We start from the raw sequence: 18,348 nt of genomic DNA, 5'->3' as shown, positions 1-18,348 counted from the left end.
GCAAAATACGTGCATTGGCGTCAATAAATACATTCTTCATATAAAACTCAGTGCAAAATTGCTCACGCTATAAATCTGCCTTTTGTTTTTCATGAAAATGAATGTGGAATTGACTGACATGATTGATGTTCACCTGGAAAAACAATAGTAGTAGTTTTTTAGATGTAAAATGTAACTTTAATGCAGAGCAAACTTTTGCACTGTAGGGCAAACCAATACATACTGAGCTGGTGAAAAAAAATAGGATACAGTGTGTATATATATATATATATATATATATGTACACAATGGAAAAGCAGCAGCACTCACAATGCAATTCCAAGATGGTCTCAGGTGCAAGCAGGTAATCCCGATCCAGATCAATATTGAAGAAAATCCCACAGCACTCCGTATCAGTGAAAAAATGGTGGTTTATTAAGCCAGCACAAGCTGCAACGTTTCCGTCCTGCTATAGCACCTTTATCAAGCAGGATAAAGGTCCTATAGCAGGACGGATACGTTGCAGCTTGTGCTGGCTTAATAAACCACCATTTTTTCACTGATACGGAGTGCTGTGGGATTTTCTTCAATATTGATCTGGATCGGGATTTTCTTCAATATATATATATATATATATATACTAGTCCTTCTCAATGAATTAGAATATCATCAAAAAGTTTATTTATTTCAGTAATTCAATTCAAAAAGTGAAACGCATATATTATATAGATTCATTACACTCAGAGTGATCTATTTCCAGCATTTTTTTTTCTTTTAATGTTGATGATTATGGCTAACAGTTAATGCAAACCCAAAATGTTGTGTCACAGAGAATTAGAATATTATATAAGCCCAATTTCCAAAATGATTTTTAATACCGAAATGTTGGCCTACTGAAAAGTATGTACAATATATGCACTCAATACTTGGTTGATGTTCCTTTTGCATGAAATACTGCATCAATGCGACGTGGCATGGAGGTGATCAGCCTGTGGCACTGCTGAGGAGTTATGGAAGCCTAGGTTGCTTTGATAGCGGCCTTCAGCTCATCTGCATTGTTGGGTCTGGTGTCTCATCTTCCTCTTGACAAAGGTTTAGGTCATGGCAAGTTTGCTGGCCAATAAAGCACAGTGATACTGTGGTATTAGACCAGGTATTGGTAATTTTGGCAGTGTGGGCAGGTGCCAAGTCCTGCTGGAAAATAAAATCAGCATCTCCATAAAGCTTGTCAGCAGAGGGAAGCATGAAGTGCTTGAAAATTTCCTTGTAGACGGCTGGGTGGACTTTGTACAGTGCACCTGCCACCAATTGGTGACCACTCTGGAGACTGTGACCTTGGAATCAGACCAGGAAAGGGGTCTTCATTACAAACTAGCAGTTAGTAAAAAATAACAGTTAGTCTTTCTCAAGCTGTTCCATGATAGTTTGATGCATTGCAAATATACTTTTTGGACTTTATGTAACCTAAGTTGAATTATACTTTTTAGAGCCTGCTTCACCAGCTCTTCTTCACTTTTAATACCTACTGTATCTCAGTTTTGTCTCTTTAGCAGTCAAGTGGCCCCAACAATTGGCACAATCATAAGCCCTGTAGTATAGACAGCTGCTTAGATTTCAAGTTGCTTTGAATCTTTTAATTGTGAACATCAAATTCTTCAATAGTCAGTTTCTCAACAACAAGGAAACTAATGACTGAAAAACTGTATGTTATATGTCAACAGAAAATTTTGAGATACCTGGATAAATTTGGCCTGCAAAAATTTAGTGTGCCATCAAAGTTTATGGGTGCCCTATTATGACCCCATGCCACTCATAGCTTTTAGAGTCAGAATACGGCCATGTGTATGAGGCCTTATTTATACCTACAGTTAGGTCCAGAATTATTTGGACAGTGACAGAAGTTTTGGAATTTTAGCTCTTTATCAAAAAATATTGAATATACAGTTATATAATCAATATGGGCTTAAAGTGCAGACTCAGCTTTAATTTGGGGGTATGTCAATCCTAATCTGAGGAAGGGTTTAGGAATTACAGCTCTTTAATAAGTAGCTGCCTCTTTTTCGAGGGACCAAAGGTAATTGGACAATTATCTCAAAAGCTATTTAATGGGCTGCATGGGCTATTTCCTCATTAATCGATCATTAATTAACCCCTTCACGCTCCTTGACGTACTATTACGTCATGGCAGCTCTATCGTTCGCGCTCCATGCCGTAATAGTACGTCTTGCAGTTAGAACAGCGGTGCGCGCGCCCGGCGCGTTCATGCGCTGTGATAGCTGCTGTTTCTGACAGCAGGCTATCACGGCATAATGGGACGGGACCATTTACTATGGTCCCGCCTCGCCGATCGCCGCTATTGGCTAGTCAGTGAGTAACTAGCCAATAGCAGCGATCGGTCTCATTCAGCACAGCAGTGCTCGAGCCCGGCGTTCCTGAGCTGTGATAGCTGCTGTTTCTGACAGCATGCTATCACAGCATAATGGGCCGGGACCATTTACTATGGTCCCGCCTCGCCGATCGCCGCTATTGGCTAGTCAGTGAGTAACTAGCCAATAGCAGCGATCATTCTCGTCACTTCCTCTCTCTGACCTCACATCCTGCTGCAACCGCCCTGAACGCCCTGTTGGAGTTAGCGAGGCGTTGAGATCGGTTGTGAGCAGAGAGTCAGAGAGAAAAGAAGTGAAAAAAAGTGAAAAAAAGTTTCTAAAACAACGTTTTTTTTGCTTCCCACCACCCCATCCACTACCCACTCCTGTTCCCTTCCTCTTTGAGTTCTACCCACGTTTTTTGGTCAGTGATCTCCTATCACTGACCACTTTTCAGTCTTCAGGACCACATTTCTTGGTCCCTGGGGATTTTTTTTTCATTTTTTTCTATATAAAACATAAAACAAAAAAAAAAATATAAAAAGAAAAAAAAGAAACAAAAAAAAATAGTTAGTTTAGCCAATTTTGAAAATTTAACTGGTTAGTTTAGTATTAGCCCCTTCCCGCTCCTTGACGTACTATTACGTCATGGCAGCTCTATCGTTCGCGCTCCATGCCGTAATAGTACGTCTTGCAGTTAGAACAGCGGTGCGCGCGCCCGGCGCGTTCATGCGCTGTGATAGCTGCTGTTTCTGACAGCAGGCTATCACGGCATAATGGGACGGGACCATTTACTATGGTCCCGCCTCGCCGATCGCCGCTATTGGCTAGTCAGTGAGTAACTAGCCAATAGCAGCGATCGGTCTCATTCAGCACAGCAGTGCTCGAGCCCGGCGTTCCTGAGCTGTGATAGCTGCTGTTTCTGACAGCATGCTATCACAGCATAATGGGCCGGGACCATTTACTATGGTCCCGCCTCGCCGATCGCCGCTATTGGCTAGTCAGTGAGTAACTAGCCAATAGCAGCGATCATTCTCGTCACTTCCTCTCTCTGACCTCACATCCTGCTGCAACCGCCCTGAACGCCCTGTTGGAGTTAGCGAGGCGTTGAGATCGGTTGTGAGCAGAGAGTCAGAGAGAAAAGAAGTGAAAAAAAGTGAAAAAAAGTTTCTAAAACAACGTTTTTTTTGCTTCCCACCACCCCATCCACTACCCACTCCTGTTCCCTTCCTCTTTGAGTTCTACCCACGTTTTTTGGTCAGTGATCTCCTATCACTGACCACTTTTCAGTCTTCAGGACCACATTTCTTGGTCCCTGGGGATTTTTTTTTCATTTTTTTCTATATAAAACATAAAACAAAAAAAAAAATATAAAAAGAAAAAAAAGAAACAAAAAAAAATAGTTAGTTTAGCCAATTTTGAAAATTTAACTGGTTAGTTTAGTATTAGCCCCTTCCCGCTCCTTGACGTACTATTACGTCATGGCAGCTCTATCGTTCGCGCTCCATGCCGTAATAGTACGTCTTGCAGTTAGAACAGCGGTGCGCGCGCCCGGCGCGTTCATGCGCTGTGATAGCTGCTGTTTCTGACAGCAGGCTATCACGGCATAATGGGACGGGACCATTTACTATGGTCCCGCCTCGCCGATCGCCGCTATTGGCTAGTCAGTGAGTAACTAGCCAATAGCAGCGATCATTCTCGTCACTTCCTCTCTCTGACCTCACATCCTGCTGCAACCGCCCTGAACGCCCTGTTGGAGTTAGCGAGGCGTTGAGATCGGTTGTGAGCAGAGAGTCAGAGAGAAAAGAAGTGAAAAAAAGTGAAAAAAAGTTTCTAAAACAACGTTTTTTTTGCTTCCCACCACCCCATCCACTACCCACTCCTGTTCCCTTCCTCTTTGAGTTCTACCCACGTTTTTTGGTCAGTGATCTCCTATCACTGACCACTTTTCAGTCTTCAGGACCACATTTCTTGGTCCCTGGGGATTTTTTTTTCATTTTTTTCTATATAAAACATAAAACAAAAAAAAAAATATAAAAAGAAAAAAAAGAAACAAAAAAAAATAGTTAGTTTAGCCAATTTTGAAAATTTAACTGGTTAGTTTAGTATTAGCCCCTTCCCGCTCCTTGACGTACTATTACGTCATGGCAGCTCTATCGTTCGCGCTCCATGCCGTAATAGTACGTCTTGCAGTTAGAACAGCGGTGCGCGCGCCCGGCGCGTTCATGCGCTGTGATAGCTGCTGTTTCTGACAGCAGGCTATCACGGCATAATGGGACGGGACCATTTACTATGGTCCCGCCTCGCCGATCGCCGCTATTGGCTAGTCAGTGAGTAACTAGCCAATAGCAGCGATCGGTCTCATTCAGCACAGCAGTGCTCGAGCCCGGCGTTCCTGAGCTGTGATAGCTGCTGTTTCTGACAGCATGCTATCACAGCATAATGGGCCGGGACCATTTACTATGGTCCCGCCTCGCCGATCGCCGCTATTGGCTAGTCAGTGAGTAACTAGCCAATAGCAGCGATCATTCTCGTCACTTCCTCTCTCTGACCTCACATCCTGCTGCAACCGCCCTGAACGCCCTGTTGGAGTTAGCGAGGCGTTGAGATCGGTTGTGAGCAGAGAGTCAGAGAGAAAAGAAGTGAAAAAAAGTGAAAAAAAGTTTCTAAAACAACGTTTTTTTTGCTTCCCACCACCCCATCCACTACCCACTCCTGTTCCCTTCCTCTTTGAGTTCTACCCACGTTTTTTGGTCAGTGATCTCCTATCACTGACCACTTTTCAGTCTTCAGGACCACATTTCTTGGTCCCTGGAGATTTTTTTTTCATTTTTTTCTATATAAAACATAAAACAAAAAAAAAAATATAAAAAGAAAAAAAAGAAACAAAAAAAAATAGTTAGTTTAGCCAATTTTGAAAATTTAACTGGTTAGTTTAGTATTAGGGTTAGTTAGTGTCAGGGAACCGTCAAAAAGCGTAGTTAGGTATAGTGTCAGGGAATTTAGCGTCAGGAATCGGTCACCGTAGATAGGCTTAGCGTTAGGGATCCATCACCGTAGTTAGGTTTAGCGTCAGGGAAGCTCGGAATAATTAGATAGGTTTAGTGTCAGGCACCCGTCACCGTAGTTAGGTTTAGTGTCAGGGAAGCTTGAAATAATCTAGATAGGTTTAGTGTCAGGGAATCGTCGCCGTAGTTAGGTTTAGCGTTAGGGAAGTCCACATAAAATTTAGTTAGGTTTAGTGTTAGGAACCCTCGCCCTAGTTAGCTTTAGTGTCAGGGAAGTCCACTTGCTCTCTAAAAACAAAACACACATTTGTGCTAGTTGTGCTATCCTATTGCTCCCAGTTAGGGATTTATTTTTTTGCAGTATATAAATTTTGTCTTCGCACAACAAGCATGTCCCAACGGACATTTACTGCTGAAGAGGCGTATGCATTTCTGGCCTCCGACACAGACTCGTCGGATGGCGATACACTATTTTATTTGTCTACCTCCTCATCCAGCGATGAAGAGGAGGGACCCCCTAGGAGACGCCCCAGGACCACCACCATAGTAGAAATCCCTGAGAGAAGTGACCCCACAACAAGTGATACCCCTGAGCGAAGTGACCCCATTTGGACGCCCACACCAGACCATTATGAACCCCAAATCCCTGAGTACACGGGCAGCCCAGGCATCAAATTTAACACGGCAGGGTTCAGTGAGATGGACTTTTTCAAGTTCTTCTTCACTGATAACTTTATAGAGCTAATGGTCACCCAGACTAATTTATATGCCCAACAGTATATCACCAAGAACCCCAACTCATTTTATGCCCAATCCCAGAGGTGGACTCCTGTAAACGCAGCAGAGTTGGGCAAGTTCTGGGGACTGCTCTTGAACATGGGGCTTCTAAAAAAGCCATCCATTAGGACCTACTGGAGCACGGACATCCTATACCACACCCCGATGTACCGTATGGCCATGTCCAGGATGCGTTATGAGGCAATACTTCGCTTCCTACATTATGCCGATAATGAGCAGTGCCCACCCCGAGATGACCCCAGTTTTGACCGTTTATATAAACTGAGACCCCTATTAGACCATTTCAGTGCCCGGTTTGCCCAAGCATACACCCCCGAGAAGTGTATTTCCATTGATGAGTCCCTGGTACATTTTAAAGGGAGGCTTCAATTCCGCCAATACCTGCCAAGTAAGAGGGCAAGGTATGGCGTGAAGTTGTATAAGCTGTGCGAGAGTGCATCAGGGTATACATATAAATTCAGGATATATGAAGGGAAGGACAGCAGTATTCAGCCCCCAGAATGCCCCCCCTTACTGGGAATTAACGCAAAAATTGTGTGGGATTTGGTGCACCCACTGCTGGACCAGGGTTACCACCTCTACCTGGATAATTTTTATACCAGCGTCCCGCTCTTCAAGTGCCTCGCTTCCAGAAGGACTGCGGCATGCGGCACTGCTAGAAAAAATCTTAGAGGCCTCCCTAAAACACTGCTTGGGCAAACACTCAGAAGGGGTGAGAGCAGGGCACATTCTAGTAGCAACATATTGTGTGTCAAGTACAAGGACAAGAGAGATGTCCTTGTATTGACAACAATACATGGCCACACCAGTACCCATGTACCTGTACGAGGTACCAGTACAGAGACCCCCAAACCAGATTGCATCCTGGACTACAATAGGTACATGGGAGGGGTGGACTTGTCAGATCAAGTCCTGAAGCCCTACAGCGCTACGCGGAAATCGAGGGTGTGGTATAAGAAGCTGGCCGTGCACATCATACAGATGGCATTGTACAATGCGTACGTGCTACGTCGATGTGCAGGCCAGAGGGGAACTTTCCTGGAATTTCAAGAGGTGGTTATAAAGAACCTAATTTTTGGCGACCAGGAAGGAGGGGCACCCAGTACTTCTGGAAGCGAGGCCACACGCATCGTACCAGGGCAACACTTTCCAGGAGAAGTTCCCCAAACTGGCAAGAAGGGAAAAAGTCAAAAGAGGTGCAAAGTGTGCTATAAGAGGGGGATAAGGAAGGACACAACATACCAATGCGACACGTGTCCCGAAAAACCAGGGCTCTGTATGAAAGATTGTTTTAAAATTTACCATACATCCCTTGATTTTTAATTTACCCTGATGCACTCCGCACAGCTTATCCCCCTCATCTTTCCCTTTTGAGCCCTGCCATGTGCCCAAGCAGCAAATAACAGCCACATGTAGGGTATTGCCGTACCCGGGAGAACCCACATTACAATTTATGGGGTGTATGTCTCCGGTGGCACATGCTGGGCACAATATATCGGACACTGAAATGGCATATATGTATAGGAAATTGCAAATCTCACTTTGCACCATCTACTGCGCATTACCTTTTACACAATAACTGTGGGGTCAAAATGCTCACTACACTCTAGATGAATGTCTTAAGGGGTGTAGTTTTTAAAATGGGTTCACTTCTCGGGGGTTTCAACTGTACTGGTACCTCAGGGGTTCTGCCTACATGACTTAGCACCAGAAAAGCTCCAGTAGGCTAAATGGTGGTCCTTCCCTTCTGAGCCCTGTCGTGTGCCCAGGCAGCTAATAACAGCCACATGTAGGGTATTGCCGTACCCGGGAGAACCCACATTACAATTTATGGGGTGTATGTCTCCAGTGGCACATGCTGGGCACAATATATCAGACACTGAAATGGCATATATGCATAGGAAATTGCAAATCTCACTTTGCACCATCTGCTGCGCATTACCTTTTACACAATAACTGTGGGGTCAAAATGCTCACTACACCACTAGATGAATGTCTTAAGGGGTGTAGTTTTTAAAATGGGGTCACTTCTCGGGGGTTTCAACTGTACTGGTACCTCAGGGGTTCTGCCTACATGACTTAGCACCAGAAAAGCTCCAGTAGGCTAAATGGTGGTCCTTCCCTTCTGAGCCCTGTCGTGTGCCCAGGCAGCTAATAACAGCCACATGTAGGGTATTGCCGTACCCGGGAGAACCCACATTACAATTTATGGGGTGTATGTCTCCAGTGGCACATGCTGGGCACAATATATCAGACACTGAAATGGCATATATGCATAGGAAATTGCAAATCTCACTTTGCACCATCTGCTGCGCATTACCTTTTACACAATAACTGTGGGGTCAAAATGCTCACTACACCACTAGATGAATGTCTTAAGGGGTGTAGTTTTTAAAATGGGGTCACTTCTCGGGGGTTTCAACTGTACTGGTACCTCAGGGGTTCTGCCTACATGACTTAGCACCAGAAAAGCTCCAGTAGGCTAAATGGTGGTCCTTCCCTTCTGAGCCCTGTCGTGTGCCCAGGCAGCTAATAACAGCCACATGTAGGGTATTGCCGTACCCGGGAGAACCCACATTACAATTTATGGGGTGTATGTCTCCAGTGGCACATGCTGGGCACAATATATCAGACACTGAAATGGCATATATGCATAGGAAATTGCAAATCTCACTTTGCACCATCTGCTGCGCATTACCTTTTACACAATAACTGTGGGGTCAAAATGCTCACTACACCACTAGATGAATGTCTTAAGGGGTGTAGTTTTTAAAATGGGGTCACTTCTCGGGGGTTTCAACTGTACTGGTACCTCAGGGGTTCTGCCTACATGACTTAGCACCAGAAAAGCTCCAGTAGGCTAAATGGTGGTCCTTCCCTTCTGAGCCCTGTCGTGTGCCCAGGCAGCTAATAACAGCCACATGTAGGGTATTGCCGTACCCGGGAGAACCCACATTACAATTTATGGGGTGTATGTCTCCAGTGGCACATGCTGGGCACAATATATCAGACACTGAAATGGCATATATGCATAGGAAATTGCAAATCTCACTTTGCACCATCTGCTGCGCATTACCTTTTACACAATAACTGTGGGGTCAAAATGCTCACTACACCACTAGATGAATGTCTTAAGGGGTGTAGTTTTTAAAATGGGGTCACTTCTCGGGGGTTTCAACTGTACTGGTACCTCAGGGGTTCTGCCTACATGACTTAGCACCAGAAAAGCTCCAGTAGGCTAAATGGTGGTCCTTCCCTTCTGAGCCCTGTCGTGTGCCCAGTCAGCTAATAACAGCCACATGTAGGGTATTGCCGTACCCGGGAGAACCCACATTACAATTTATGGGGTGTATGTCTCCAGTGGCACATGCTGGGCACAATATATCAGACACTGAAATGGCATATATGCATAGGAAATTGCAAATCTCACTTTGCACCATCTGCTGCGCATTACCTTTTACACAATAACTGTGGGGTCAAAATGCTCACTACACCACTAGATGAATGTCTTAAGGGGTGTAGTTTTTAAAATGGGGTCACTTCTCGGGGGTTTTAACTGTACTGGTACCTCAGGGGCTTCTGCCTACATGACTTAGCACAAGAAAAGCTCCAGTAGGCCAAATGGTGGTCCTTTCCTTCTGAGTCCTGCCATGGGCCCAAACATCAGTTTATCACCACAAATGGGGTATTGCCGCACTCAGGACAAATTGGGCAACAAAATGGGGTGTTTTATTCCTTGTGAAAATAAGAAATTTTGAACAAAAATTACATCTTAATGGAAAAAAATATCATTTTTTTAATTCACAGCCCAATTCAAATAGGTGCTGTGAAAAAACGGTGTGGTCAAAATGATAACAACAACCATAAATGAATTCCTTGAGGGGTCTAGTTTCCAAAATGGGGTCACTTCTGGTGGGTTTCCATTGCTTTCATACCTCTGGGGCTCTGCAAATGCGACATGGAACCCGAAAACCAATCCAGCAAAATCTGGACTCCAACAAACACATAGCGCTCCTTTCCTTCTGAGTCCTCCCATGGGCCCAAACGGCAGTTTATCACCACAAATGGGGTATTGCCGCACTAAGGACAAATTGGGCAACAAAATGGGGTGTTTTATTCCTTGTGAAAATAAGAAATTTTGAACAAAAATTACATCTTAATGGAAAAAATATCATTTTTTTAATTTCACAGCCCAATTCAAATAGGTGCTGTGAAAAAACGGTGTGGTCAAAATGATAACAACAACCATAAATGAATTCCTTGAGGGGTCTAGTTTCCAAAATGGGGTCACTTCTGGTGGGTTTCCATTGCTTTCATACCTCAACACCTCTTCAAACCTGGCATGCTGCCTAAAATATATTCTAATAAAAAAGAGGCCTCAAAATGCACTAGGTGCTCCTTTGTTTCTGAGGCTTGTGTTTTATTCCACGAGCGCACTAGAGCCACATGTGGGACATTTCTAAAAACTGCAGAATCTGGACAATACATATTTAGTAGTATTTCTCTGGTAAAATCTTCTGTGTTACAGAAAAAAATGGAATAATATTGAAATTCAGCAAGAAAAATGAAATTTGCAAATTTCACCTCCACATTGCTTTAATTCCTGTGAAATGCCTGAAGGGTTAAAAAACTTTCTAAATGCTGTTTTGAATACTTTGAGGGGTCTAGTTTTTAAAATGGGGTGTTTTATGGGGGTTTCTAATACATAGGCCCCTCAAAGCCACTTCAGAACTCAAGAGGTACCTTAAAAAAAAGGCTTTTGAAATTTTCTTAAAAATATGAGAAATTGCTGTTTATGTTCTAAGCCTTGTAACGTCCAAGAAAAATAAAAGAATGTTAAAAAAACGATGCCAATCTAAAGTAGACATATGGGAAATGTGAACTAGTAACTATTTTGGGTGGTATAACCGTCTGTTTTACAAGCAGATGCATTTAAATTCTGAAAAATGCAATTTTTTCAAAATTTTCTCTAAATTTTGCAATTTTTCACCAATAAACACTGAATATATCGACCAAATTTTACCACGAACATGAAGCCCAAAGTGTCACGAGAAAACAATCTCAGAATCGCTTGGATAGGTTTAAGCATTCCGACGTTATTACCACATAAAGTGAAATATGTCAGATTTGAAAAATGGGCTCTGAGCCTTAAGGCCCAAACTAGGCTGCGTCCTTAAGGGGTTAAGCAGATAAAAGGTCTGGGGTTAATTCCAGGTGTGGCATTTGCATTTGGAAGCTGTTGCTGTGAACCCACAACATGAGGTCAAAGGAGCTCTAAATGCAAGTGAAAGAGACCATCGTTCGGCTGAAAAAAATGAAGAAATCCATCAGAGAGAGAGCACAAATGTTAGGAGTGGCAAAACCAACAGTTTGGTACATTCTTGAAAAAAAAAAAAAGAGCGCACTGGTGATCTTGTGAACTCCAAAAGGCCTGGACGTCCACGGAAGACAACAGTGGTGGATGATCGCAGAATACTTTCTATGGTGAAGAAAACCCCCTTCACAAGATGTGTCCAAGTGAAGAACACTCTCCTGCAAGTAGGTTTATCAGTATCTAAGTCTACCATAAAGAGAAGAAATACAGAGGTTTCACCACAAGGTGCAAACCATTAATCAGCCTCAAAAATAGAAAGGCAGGATTAGACTTTGCCAAACAACATATAAAGAAGCCAGCCCAGTTCTGGAACAGCATTCTTTGGACAGATGAAACTAAGATCAAACTGTACCAGAATAATGGGAGGAAGAAAGTATGGAGAAGGCCTGGAACGGCTCATGATCCAAAGCACACCACATCCTCTGTAAAACATGATGGAGGCAGTGTGATGGCATGGCCATGCATGGCTGCCAAAGACACTTGGTCACCAGTGTTTATTGATGATGTGACTGAAGACAAAGAAGTGGAATATTCTGCAATGGCCAAGTCAATCACCAGATCTCAACCCGATCGAGCATGCATTTCACTTGCTTAAGACAAAACTTAAGGCAGAAAGACCCACAAACAAGCAACAACTGAAGAAAGCTGCAGTAAAGGCCTGGCAAAGCATCACAAAGGAGGAAACCCAGCGTTTGGTGATGTCCATGGGTTCCAGACTTCAGGCAGTCATTGCCTACAAAGTATTGAAAAAACAAACATTTTATTTACGGTAATGTTAATTTATCCAATTACTTTTGAGCCCCTGAAATGAGGAGGCTGTGTAGAAAAAGGGTTGCAATTCCTAAATGTTTCACAGGATATTTTGGTTCAACCCCTTGAATTAAACCTGAAAGTCTACACTTCAATTGCATCTCAGTTGTTTCATTTCAAATCCAATGTGGTGGCATTCAGAGCCAAATCATGAAGATTGTGTCAATGTCCAAATAATTCTGGACCTAACTGTATATGGAACCACAGTATATTTAATATACACTTTCACATTTCAGGTCTACTTAAGACCAGCTAAATGCAGGGACAATAACTACCCAGAAACTATTGAACTAATGTGAGTCTATTGTATTCAATGAATGCTGGCAGACTAGTCCTCCAGAGGGCAGGTGGCTATTCTTCTTGGCTCTAGATTATAGACATGGTCAATCAGCTTAACATGACCTAATAGGTCATAGGAGAAAGGCATCTGTAAAAATATTTGCCCTTATATACAAAATCTAACAAAAGAGAAAAGCTACTGGTGACAGAAAGCGGGAACAGTTTGGTATTTGCATAGTTGCAATAGGAAAACTGAAGAAGGACAGGACTAGTTATATTTCTAAACAAGATTTGAACAAGGAAGGCCCCTGGGCATTAGAAGTCATGAGCCCCTTATCAACCACTATAGCCAAAATACACTTCATATGCATATATACATTTGAGGAGTACTTATCATTTGCATGTTTGTTTTTCAGGCCCTGCACTTGAAGGACTTGTACAAGATTGGAAAAACATGGCTGCTTTCTTCTAGAAACAGTGCCACACCTGTCCATGGGTTGTGTCTGGTATTGCAGATCAACCCCATTAAAGTAAAAGGAGCTGAGCTGCAATACCACACAACCTGTGGACAAGCGTGGCTCTGGTTTTGGAAGAAAGCGACCATCTTCGTCTAGTCCTGTACAACCCCTTTAAACCTTAAGGAGTTTTGTAACAGCTCTTTGGGCGTGGGCCGTTGGATACTGCTCAAAAGGTCAGTCTGTCACTGCTTGAAAGTCTTTTTGACTTTTAGTACTAAAGACAACAATTCTGCTGTTACATTAATCAAAAATAATAATACAAAAAATACAGTATACAGTATAGTAGCTAAATGAGTATAATGCACTGTGACCAGCAAAATAATGAGGCACTAAATTCTACCCAGAAACTGCTGATGCTGCTCAGTATTTTAGAGCGCTTAGACATCTGTCAGATTCCCATTTTGTAAATAGATCCTGCAGTGAGAACGTAAAAGCTGAGATTGCTTCTTATTATATACTAAAACACTGCAATAATTCTTACTGTCAGCTTTGAATGCTCCCGTCTTAAGCAATATAATTAACGTCTGGCGGCTGATTATAGTCTACAGAAAACTACTCATTTTTAATGATAAAGGTTTTCCCATTTACATCTGAAACAGATAGTTACTGCTGAATAGTTAATACTTAATGAACGCACCCCTCTAATATTCAGCCTTGTGTTCGTCATAGAATACCAGTACTGCAAGATTCACTGAATGTATTTGTATAATACTGCAACATATCTTGATCAATTTATAGAAATTTGTTTTTACTTCAACATTGACAGTCATGGGGGGGGGGGGAGTACACCCTTCTTCAATTCTATGTTTTTAGTTATCAGGGCTTAAATAACTTCCATAAACTAACAAATAACCTCTGATGACAACAAAAAACACAACATTATGCACGTTTAAGCCGAAACCAGGAGTGGATCGTAAAGGAAAAGAAAGTGTAAAGGACAGACACTACTTCTTCTCTCACTTAAATCGCTTGCAAAGGGGATTTCACAATAATCGCGGTAATATATTATATTTTGACCACATTGTGGATTAATAGGATCTTGGGCCCTGGTCTGAACGGACCGTAGCCAGGTTTATCTTGACTCTGATAACTTGCTGCAGCGTGATATCACACAACAAAAGTCATAGAAAAGCCATTAAATAAGTCAAGTTAAGTTTCTTGTCACTGTGTATTTAATGCCTTAAAAGTCAAGATGAAGTTGACTGCATCTGTACATCAGCCATGGTTCCACACCTACAGTCAACATCCTTTATGTGGCATGTCTTTCAGCCTGATCACCTGCTGCCACACTCACACTTCCCCACAGCCCAAACCACAGTAATTTATAGAGAATTTTTAAGGGCATGCCCAGAAGTAGCGGATTTCTTCTGCAACTGTCTGCATCAATGCCGCACAGAATCCGCATTGCGGATTACGCTGCGGATTTTGCAAAAGTGCTGCGGATTTAGGTACGGATTTCCAAGGCAAGTCTTGAAATAAAGAAACTGACATCATTTGTGAGGTCATTTCCTATGACCACGTGCTGGACACACCCATGGCATGTATAAGTGTGGCCAGAAAGAGAAGGGAATCTGCCTGGAGAAGTATACTAAACCGAAGTGTGGGACAATGCCTGACATCCAGGAGCGACCACTTCAATTACGCCGACAATATCTGATTCTGCTGCTGCGCACCATAGTGAGCATTGTCCGTCGTCGGCGAAGGCAACGTGTAAGTAATATTTTTTTGCCTCCAAATGTCATAGGCAAAAGTATATGTTTCTGTATGCTAATGATATACAGTGAAGAAAATAAGTATTTGATCCCTTGCTGATTTTGTAAGTTTGCCCACTGTCAATGACATGAACAGTCTAGAATTTTTAGGCTAGGTTAATTTTACCAGTGAGAGATAGATTATATTTAAAAAAAAAGGGGCGTGGCCTGGCTGCTGAACTGGATGGACGTGTGAGTACCTAGCTCCCGCTCCTTGTTAAACCATATAGCGACGAACATTCAGTAATAGACCTCAAAAAGAGACTTTAACCTGCCAGAAACCTGCCAGATACCTGCAGCAACATGCCGAGAAAAAAAAGGCCTCTCCAAAGACCGGAGAAACTTATAGATTTCTATCTCTCACACACGGCGGAGCAAAATCAAGATGGCGCCGAAGCACACTCGCCGGCTAACTCCGTTGCCTCAGAACCGCTGCAGAGATCAGTGGAACGTATTTCACTGACACTGCCACAACGAAGGAGCATATCTGTATCCCCTCGGACACAAACACTTCTACAAGCGGGGAAAGACTTGAGGTTAGACTCTCAGCCCTTGGAACAGGCCGTGAATGTGCATATTCAAGATCAGACATACCTGGGTCTTACAAAGGAAAAATCCATCATGGCGCAGACCGCACCTTCCTCACAGATCCTGACAAGACAAAGCCAACAACAACATACAGATACATCTGAGGTAAGAGCTGATGACATGCAAAATAGAGAATCTATAGCTCCCTCAGACTTATTTGAAGATATGCATACCTCAGATAAGATGGTGACTGATTCTATAATGAAAGAAATGTTGAAAGCATTACGTCAATCTTTGCAGGCTGATATTGGGCATTTGATTAACCCTCTTCAAATTGCTATTCAGGAAGTGGATCAGAGAGTCCACAAAGTTGAATCCAAAATGGGGGACTTTGCTCGCTCACATAATGACTTGATAGACGCACATTATGAGATGGAATCGGAAATGCAATTTTTACGTACTAAAGTAGCAGATATGGAAGACAGGTCAAGAAGGAATAATATAAAATTCAGGGGCATACCTGAAAACATAACCCCTCCAGATCTGATACCATATATACAGTCATTTATAAAAGTTATGTTACCAAAATGTACAGAGGCGGATATGTCTATTGATAGAGCTCATAGGGTTCCCCGCCCCAAACATCTAGCGGATACTGTGCCGAGAGATGTGCTGGCACGCATACATTTCTACACGGTGAAAGAAAATTTAATGGAAAAGACGCGTAAAACAGGCCAACTACCGGAACCATATCAGCAATTGTTGCTCTATACAGATCTCTCAGCAATGACACTCCAAGCAAGACGTCAACTTATCCCCATAACTACCATCTTAAGAGAAAACAAGATTTTATATAAATGGGGATTTCCGGTTCGTTTGCTTATCACCCGAAATAATGCCTTCTACGCGATCAAGAATGTGGAAGATGGACTCAACTTGTTGAAGCAGTGGGATCTGAGTCCCCCCACGTCTAGCCAAACGAAACAGCAAGTACCTCAGCATATTTCGAATGAGTGGCAGGTGGTGGGATCCCGGAGAAGAGACAAACTTTGAGGTTTATGACATATTACATGGGAGTTCTGACTCTCCGATCATCCAGAGTTGGCAAACAGGAACTACGGTTTACTTGCCCTCACTTTTGTAGATAGCTGGAATGCTATCTTCTGTTGTACAGATACTCTTCGGAGTAAAAATGGCCGTGTTATTTGCCTATGTTATATGTAAGATGTTTTGTTTATGTTTTTGTACTCAAGGTATACTATGTGGGTCGAACTTATATAAGGGTCGAATTGATGCATTATGGTGGCGAATCTACTATTCTGATATAGGGAGGGTAATACTAAAAAGGAAAAAAGAAGAACATCACCGCTTATTGTATAATGTAGTAAGATGGTACTAAAATTTATGTCTTTAAATGTCAAAGGCCTGAATAGCCCACAAAAACGGTCGTTCTTGTGGACGGAAGCTAAAAATCTATCTTGCGATGTTGTATGTGCACAAGAAACGCATATAATGTTGAAAGACGCATTCCGATTGAAACATCCAAACTTCCCATTTCTATACCAAGCCCACTATTCCACTAAATCCAGAGGAGTCATGATAGCGTTCAAAAATTCTCTTGCTTTTAAACCTATGATGGAAAAAATAGATCCGAAAGGACGATTTATCATACTAGTCTGTTCAATTAACAATGTGATCTATACTATAGTGTCGGTATATTCGCCAAACAAGGGACAGATTCGCTTTTTTCACAAGATAACAAGGATTGTAGCGAAATTACAACAGGGGAAACTTATAATGTGCGGAGACTTTAACATGATTGTCGACCCCGATGTGGATGCAACCTCCTCTGCCAGAGGAAATGGTCGGACTCTGAGCAAAGTACTGTGGCAGAGGGAGTTGTATGATGTTTGGAGAACACAACATAGCACAGAGAGGGATTACTCCTTTTTTTCGGCAGCTCATGGCACATACTCAAGAATTGACATGTTCCTTGTCGATAGAGAGGGCCTACTGATATCCCAAGACTCCACTATTGAAACTATTACCTGGTCTGACCATGCAGCAATTACTTTATCCCTGGAAGAGAGACATGGTATGAAGCGTTCATATCTATGGCGGAACAATACTTATATTATGTCACATTCCAAGTATAAAAAACAGTTTGAGGAGGACTTAAATGAATACTTCCAATCTAATGTTAACTCAGTTTCGGACCCTAATACTCTTTGGAATGCTCACAAAGCTTTCATTAGAGGTACATTTATCAAATTAGGTCATCGAGATAAAAAAGATAGAAATATTCGTATTACATCTATACTGGATGAGATCAAGCGGTTGGAACTCTTAAATAAAGCTCAGAAATCTATGACTCATACAAAACGACTTAACGAGTTGAGACAACAACTTCGTAGCTGTCTTCTACATACATATCAGAAACACCTAAAGACTGTAAAAGCTAAATATTATTCCCAAAATGATAAAGCAACTAGACTCTTGGCCTCCCGTCTTAAGGTGCAACATACGAAGTCTCGAATTCCCTTTCTGAGAAACGGGACGGATACTGGAAAATTATATAACCCAGAGGATATAGCCAATAGATTTAAAGAGTATTATAGCTCATTATACAATCTACACGCAGACCCCTTTTCTCATCCAGTATCGGAACAAGATATTAATAAATTCTTAAAAACCTTGTCGCTCCCGAAACTCACACAGGAAGTCGTAGATAATCTGAATTTACCTATTACACAGAAAGAAATATCTAAAGTAATAACATCTTTACCTTTGGGTAAATCCCCAGGCCCAGATGGATTGTCAAATGACTATTATAAACAGTTTGCTGGTATTCTAATTCCTCACTTACATGCAGTCTTTGAAAAAGCCATAGCCACCGGAACATTCCCGAAAGAAAATCAATCAGCCTTAATAGTAACA

Source organism: Rhinoderma darwinii, chromosome 3, assembly GCF_050947455.1.
Source record: "Rhinoderma darwinii isolate aRhiDar2 chromosome 3, aRhiDar2.hap1, whole genome shotgun sequence".
In the NCBI taxonomy this organism is placed as follows: Eukaryota; Metazoa; Chordata; class Amphibia; order Anura; family Rhinodermatidae; genus Rhinoderma; species Rhinoderma darwinii.
Note: the sequence above shows the minus strand (reverse complement) of the source record.